The 7,889-nt window shown below is 48.5% G+C and overlaps 1 long non-coding RNA gene across 1 annotated transcript; it reads left to right on the top strand.

The window, feature by feature from the left end:
* Positions 1–374: 374 nt before the first annotated feature.
* LOC112548192 lies at positions 375–3,668 on the top strand. Its single transcript, XR_003091996.1, has 3 exons — positions 375–470; positions 1,137–1,315; positions 3,100–3,668. It is a non-coding gene; the product is annotated as an uncharacterized LOC112548192 (long non-coding RNA).
* Positions 3,669–7,889: the final 4,221 nt, after the last annotated feature.

Genomic DNA, 7,889 nt, shown 5'->3' with positions numbered 1-7,889 from the left:
ATGAGAATCAGAAAGACAGGATATTTGCTTGGTGTCTTTCATCAGATACATGCGCATTATTGCTGGACAGCTGAATCCGATTATAAACCGAGGGCCAAAACCTGTGAGCCTCTCTTTATATCACCTAAGCCTCTGACTCCTAACCCTTTTTTCAGGCTCCTTAGCAGAGTGATTATCATTAAACCAAAGGCCAGTGTCTCAAGGAAAGTTTTGGAGCCATCTGCAGGGCATGGGTTCTTGGAACAGATTTGAACGGTGTTCTTTAGCATGAGTTTAATACCTTAAATCTCAGCCTTAACGACAGGGAATGACCAAAAAGCTACTTAAATATTTAAATGGTTAGCATTTTTAGAGTAATTTGGCTATAAGGTTATCTTTAGTCCTTATCCTTGCCTGTCATTTCTTTTTTAGATCATTGCTCCCTTTGAGAGGCAGGGATCAGCAGAGGCAGGCTCATGTATTATTGAAAGGTAATGATCATTTACCTTGCAAAACTAATTCTTCTTTTTCTTGGTATTAAATATGCAAGCCACCATCCCCAACTTCCCATGCACAGCCCTTCTCTGGGGAGGCAAAGTGCTTTGCTTGCAAACAGCCATGGGGAAAAAACCTAGTTAATCTCAAATAATCCCCCCGCAGCACATAGACCGAGGAGGACAAGCGAAGATTAATCGATTGCTCGTTGTTGTTGTGCATAATGAGCTGCATAACCTGCCAGCACCGGTATCGGCATCCAGTGCTGCTTTCAGTCATCTCCGTGTAAAATGGGGGGGGGGATGTCAATGGAGTTACTGAGTGCACGGGCGTAAGGCAGGAGTATCTCCAGTAGGAATATGCTGGTGTCCATGGGAGGAGAATTAGGCTCCAATATTTAATATTAGGCAGCAGAAGGATGTCTTTGCAAGGTAAGCAAATGGGTTGGTCTCAATGGGACTACAGTAGCGTAAGGTCTTGATCTGTCTCCCACCGTAGTAGGCAGGTGAAAGTCCCACTGGTCTCACTGAGGACAGGGCTGGGCCCTACATGAGGGAACGACTTCTTTTGCATTTCACTGGGTCCCTATGCTCCTATGTCCATAGCTGTAGCACGAACCCTTTATGAACATTTCCAGTCCAGATTCCTTTTATACCTCGCAGAGACGATGTTAGCCTCAATCACCGCATTCGGCATTTCGGAGATAATACGACAAGAGCTGCAAAACCAGCCGGGAAGCCGGGAGAAACGGACTTTGAAAGGGTCACATTTCTAGAGGGAGTGCTGAGCGCCTGGAAGTGACCCAGAAGGCAGCAAAATGGACGGGAAAGCCCCCCAGCTGGTCAGTAAAATGTCAGTTGATTCTTTTTATGTTTTCATGGTTGGCGATAAAGGGAAATCGTTAGCTATAGCTCCATGTGCCATGGAGGGCCAGACTTTTGCTGCATTGCACACCCTTGTGCAAACAGCTGAGGTGCTTTTCACTGGGTCACTCTGCTCCTATGTCCATAGCTGTAGCACGAACCCTTTATGAATCTGCCCCAAAATGGTGTGATGAGTGACAACAGGACTCAGGATTCAGAGCAGGAGGAGTCCACCTCCTTTCAACATTACTCTCCGTTCCCGTAGCAGCTAATGGCCTTAATTATGAATAAGGACCTCACGGGGCTAGCAGCTCTGCACACTTAGAAACTGAGGATTTCAGTGCCTCAAAGTGTTTGCAATCCATGTAGGCATCTGCTCTCATTTAATCAAGTACAGACAGTGAAGTTAGTGGTGGTCTGTCAAGGGAAAGAAAGAGCTTAGCAAGTTAAAAGAAAAGATCAATACATTGATGTGAATGAAAACACCAGCAGGGCTAAATGGTTCAGAGTAGGCCTCAACACTAGGTAAGCCTAGCTGCCGGGGCCAGCAAGGAGTTTTCCATCACGGTGTAACAGAGAGCAAGGTTGGTGGGTACAGGATGGTGGGTCATCAGCTGAGCTAGCAGAGGAAAGACGATGCCTCAAGTGTTGGCATCTCCATCTTCCATCCTCACTCCCTTCTCTACCTTTTGTTCTCCTAATTGCCACCTATTTCCATTCTCGCTGGCATCCTGTCCCACTTTTAGCTTCTTTCCTCCCTTGAAGTCTCAGAAGAGCAGAGACTTCCTACGCCTGAAGAAGGGTGTTTGCGCCCAAAGGCTTGCAAAGAGCTTTTTTCCAACTACTCAGTTGGTCTAATAAAAGATATCGCATCTACTCAATGAACCTTGCCTGCCTGTGTCCTTAGAACAGGGGCGGGCAATTATTTTGGGCAGAGGGCCGCTTACTGAGTTTTAGTAAGCCATCAAGGGCTGCATGACAGGTAGCCAGGGGCAGATAAATACTAATTTTTTTAATTTTTAGAAAATTTTGCCCAGGCCACATTTTGCCCACCCTTGCCTTAGACCAACCCAGCTCCAACCAAAAACCTAGCATCTCCACTCAGCTCTTTCCTAACGTGAAGGTGGCCTCGTAAAGCGCTGCGGTATTGATTTTGAACACACAGGTCATCCACGCCGTAGGAATTGCTGCCAGGGAGAGAAGACACAAGAGATATGCCCTCTTGCTCACTAGGATGAGCTCACTGGAGTCCCCCTTAGCCAGACAAAAGCGAGATGCACGGTCCTCTTGCAAGCAGGAGGATCCAAACCAGGAGCATCACAGCCAGCATGGAAATGCAAGTTAGAAATGGGACCACAGGACTGGAGGGACCTCCAGGATCACTGAGCCAGTCCCCTGCTACCCCAAGCACCCATGGCAATCATTCCCTTCTCCTTGAGGCAGACAACCTGGGTGCAATGCTTAAGACATGCACTCGGGGCATCTCCTCTACCTAATTATTTGGGTGTGTGCAGGGTGGGAGCAAGCGAGGAAAGCTTGAGTCTCCTTGGTGGGCCCAGGCTTGGGGCCACTTGCCCTTAGTGACTTGGCCATGTGCTCACAGGAAGGCTATAGGGGAGCTAGACCTTGAATCCAGTTCTCCCAAATACCAGGCCAAGGGCCTACCCATTGTGTCCCAAATTCTGTATGTTCCTCACTGAACATTTTTTAATCTGGCACATCTAGGATGATCTCAGCTGTTGGTTGCTTCTACTTTCTCTAGTGGCCAGGAAGATGACGTGCTTGCCAATTCTTGTTTCCCAAGAACGAGTCACGTTTCAATAATCCTCGCAGGCGACCTTTGCAGAACGGCGCTGGGGAATGCTGAGGTTCGCTGCTGCTCTGCGGAAGACATAAGAAGTGGGCGGGAGGGGCGGGGGAATAGGGGAGGCAGAAGCATTGCCACCAAAATGCGTTTCCAATGTAATGAAGACATTAAGTATTTATGAAAAGGATAATTAACATTCAAATGACAGGAGCGATGGAAACAAATAGGAACTGTTCCCAAAATTGTTTGCGCGTTGGCCCGCGCCAGATACTCTTGCTAAGCTAATGAGAAGAACCTCTGCGGTGCCAGTGTTTGGGTTGTAATTAGGGCTGAGCTGATGGAGAATAAGCCAAGAGGAAATAAAGTAAACAGTCCGGAAAGAGAGAAAGAAAAAAACCCTCTCCCAAAACGTCGCTGTGCCACATACGGGCTATGATTTGTTTGCGTCTCCATGGGAAATGTAAAGTGCAGCAGCTGTGCAGTACTTATTGGGTTCCCCGATTCCCCCGTCTCCCTTTTGCAAATAAAAGAGCAGATTGGTTGCATCTGTATTGCAGCTCACGTCGTCGAAAAGAGCAGCAGTCTAATTGGATTGAAGAACCTTGGAAAACAGGGCAGGAGCAGACGGTCCTATTCGGTTGCAGGGGCTGGCGGATGGGGCCTTAGTCTGAGAGTCAGAAGACCTGGGGGTATAACAAAGACATTTTCGTCCCCATGCCTTGGTTTCCCCGCTGTGTCTAGTACATCTAGTACCGGTGTAAGTGCGTCCGTCTGTCCCGTAATACAAAGTGGTCGTGTGTCCGGCGCAGGGGAGCACTGCTCTCAGCTGGGCACGACGGACGGCCTCGTAGCGCAAGTAAAACCAGACCCTGTCTGCCCACTGGCCACAGGGTGCTGAAATAACTGGCTAATCAGTGCGATGACACCCCCTTTACACCGCATTAGGCAAGAGCACGATGGGGTGCTAGGAAGGGAAGTCTTGTGGCGGGTAGGGGAAGTTCTGCTTTTCAGACCCTCGCTCTTGTACAAAAGTTTAACCCTGCTCACACACAGCTACCGGTTGTTAGTAGTCATGGGCAAGCAAGGCGCCTGTCCGGTGGAAAGTACGCAGCCTCCGGGACAGATACGTGTACCAGCTCTTTGAGGTGAACTGTTCACACAGCAAAAAGCAATGTGGGATCCCAGAGCAGGCACAACTAGCCACAGCTGTGCAAATAGCGCAGCGGATGAGATGGTCGGGATGTCAAGATGCTGCCTGACGGTGCTTGTACAGGGAGCCTGCCTTGGCAACCCAAATGCAAAAGGAAGAGAGGTTAACTCAGAGGACCCTGCACTGGAGAAGAACAACAGACACGGCACATTTACACATCAAAAACCCGCACAAATGTAAGGTACTGACACAGGTTAGTGGCGATTGACTTCAACTTTACATGCCTGAAGGTATAAGAATGGATTGCCTTGGATATTATTTAGCCCCTAAAAAATGCCTCTTTATTCTATGTAAAAATCCCAGATATGTCTGACCCTGGTAAACAAAGGAGACAACGCTGGGAGTCAAGCCATGTAGAGGCGGTGTGTTTTTATAGCTGTTCTTTTTACCATGTAGCGCGGTGAGGATCAAAACCAATTGTGATTTTTGGCAGCCAGAGCGCTAACTGCGGCCTCTGGAAAAACGACCCAATAGAAACAATCTGGTGTTGTTTCTCCTATCACTAACAACATAGTATCCCCAATCTTCCCATGGAGCAATAGAAGGGAAAGATGATTGTGATCTTTCTTAAACAGGTATGTGGTAGGTGTTCAAATGCTATGGTGAGGAGAGTTGTAAAAGAATCAGATGAGACTAGCCTAGACTAGAATATGCAGTGATTTCGACTGGACGGGCACCTGGCTGGGGTCATGACCCAGGGCAGAAGGTCGGATTCACCGACCTACTGAGGTCCCTCCCAACCCTAGCATCTGTGAATAAGGCTCTGGGTTTAATTTGTTCCTCGCTGAACGTTTTTCAATCTGGCAGGCAAGCAGTGCAAAACCCTAAATAAATAAAACATGGTAATATAATTTTAGACATAAACTCTTAAGAAAATGAATTCACATTTAATATCAGGGATTGTGATATTTTGGTTTATTATTTAATTACAGAACCAGCAAATGGAAATGAATTCAGGTTGTTAATTCTAGTAGGTTTAAATTACCTCGTTATATTGTTTAATATTTTGGTGAAGATGATATTGTATCTGTCTGAAGCACATGTAGGGTGTATAACACAGCTCGCTTCAGTTGTATATTTCGATTGTGTTATCTTTTTCTTTAATTGCATATGCTGGCACAAACTGTTTCATAGTGAAATGCTTGGAAATAATTAAGCGGCACAGAGCATAGACAAACAAAACATTTAAACAATGAAATGTGGCATACTACCAACTCAGAGAAGCAGCAGACAGATGAGACATGCTCCGGATATTAAATCAGGGAGCAAACTCACTTATTTCCACCCCACTGGTGGCAAACGTTGTCCTGGACAAATCACAGTTCAATCCGTACAAATATGCAATGTATCAATCCCATCAGCCTTTGTCCACAGCCCTTCCTTGACATAGTTAATTGGTCCACCAAGTCATATCCCACACTATTTTGTGCTCTCGTTGACATAGCCGCTCCGGTCATCTTCTGGTCTCCCGTGCTTGTGGGTCACATTGAGCAGCTGTGACTCCACCCTCCCTTTAAATCTGATGTGAAACTGGAATCAGTCCTTTTTCACTCCCGTTCTCCGGGGACTGGGACCTTCTTTTGGGCTAAGTACAGACAGTTAAAAAGCCCAAGGCTGAATAGTTTCAATCTTTCTGGGTTAGTCTAAGCTGTGCAGATTGAACCGATAAACAAGTGAACAGATTTAAATCCAGAGATTCATTTAAGTCTGATGTTACATCCATCCAGGTTAATCTTAAACTGGTTTCAGCCATTTTGAAAGCAGTTTATGTGCATTGAACTTCTGTTATGTTACAGATGTGAATTGGTTTCCAATCACTTGTACCGATTTATGTGTCATTTCTGTCCCTATCCTTGGAAACATCCTCTCCCCCCACCCCCCATGCATTTAAACTCTCCAACCTCGAGGCTCCTTTGTGTCTTCCTAGAAGGGGCCTGTTCTAGCCAAGTGCTGGAAGAGGAGGCATGGCTCAACCTCACTGTATGTTGGGGGAGGGAAATACAGGAGAGGAGCAGAAGCCATTGGAACAAGGATGCATGTGGAGCCATCACGAGGCAGGTGGGTGGCTGCGACTCAGTAAGATGGGCAGCAGTGCAGGGTCAAGATAGCGGAGCATGAGCTACTGTAGAAAGCTATCAGGGACTGATAACGCCAACCCCTGCTCAAGCCGCAAGAGTGCCACAACAACGTATTATGGGAGAATTTAACAGGATCCCAGTCCAATGGGCCAGTATCTCTACCCAGGAGAGCTCCTAAATCCAAAGAAACCACCCTGACCACCTTCAAGCCACTCTGTCGCCATCAACAGAGACCTCCTCAGCACCAGAGCCCCAGAAGAAGGCTATAAGTGACCGGGTTTTTTGCGTTAGCCCATGCTGGATGTCAGGGGTGGGCAAAATGTGGCCCGCAGGCTGGATCCAGCCTACCAATTGATTGTATTTGGCCCCCAGCTGCCCCTGCAGAGCTCTGCATGGGGCTGAGCCCCATCTGGGGCAGCCTGCTGTCCTGCATTTGCCCCATGCCCACTAATGGAATCACCCTGGCCCTGGCGCCTGCCCCGGCCCTGGCCTCATCTCCAGTCCCAGCTAGCATGCGTATCTTCCTAGCAGGGCTGTTCCCACTGCTGCCTTAACCACCTGGGTACTGCTCAGTTCCCCCCACCTCTAGCTGCTCCTTCTCCTCTTCCTGCCCCTGCTGCATGGCTCCGGGAGGCAGGTAGCACGGGGAAGTGGCAGCAGGCAGTGGTAAGTTGCAGTCAGGTGGATCCTACCACCGGATAGGGCTCCAGCTCCCAGCTGCCTTCCACACATTCTGCCTGCCCAGTGCAACGAGCAGCCACCTGCAGGCCGCGGAGGGGCTGGAAGGTGGCCCCGCCAGGGAGCTGTGCATCCTGGCCAGGGCCAGGGGTGGGGCCAGAGCTAGAGCCAGGGCAGTGCCATCAGTGGGCGTGGGGCAGGTGCAGGTGGGAGTGTGGCATGAGCTGCTTCAGGTGGAAGTGGGTAGGCTTGGCCCCATGCAGAGGGCTGCGGGAGCAGCCACAGGCCAGATGTGGGGGCATACCACACCTGCACCTGTACCTGCACTGCACCATCCAGGCAAGCTCTGCTGTATGCGGCCCCTGCCCTCCTTCCCTCCCCCGCCCCAAGCTGGGTCCTGAGATGTAGCCTATGGGCAGCTGCCCACACACATATGTCCCCGCACTCACACACACCAACCCCCCACACCCCGCCACACACACCCCACAGTCCTCCAAACCCATCCCCTGCCCCCACACCCCTCCACATACCCCACAGCCCTCTCTACCCCTCACCCTCCCACACATCCCCACCCCCATACACACAATATACAAAAGTAAGACTTTATTTTGAGCCATTATGCAATCACCTCTATATACATAAAACATAAATAAAACATAAATCAGGACAAAAATATATTTTTAAATCAAATGAAAATATGTTGCAAGTAGGTGTTTGATTCTTAATATATGATCTCTTTTTTATCTATAATTTGCTAAAATTATGTCTTCTGAAAGATT

Source organism: Alligator sinensis, unplaced genomic scaffold, assembly GCF_000455745.1.
Source record: "Alligator sinensis unplaced genomic scaffold, ASM45574v1 scaffold1452_1, whole genome shotgun sequence".
NCBI classification, from domain to species: Eukaryota; Metazoa; Chordata; order Crocodylia; family Alligatoridae; genus Alligator; species Alligator sinensis.
The sequence above is the reverse complement of the archived record's forward strand: the minus strand, read 5'-3'. Positions and strand labels throughout refer to the sequence as shown.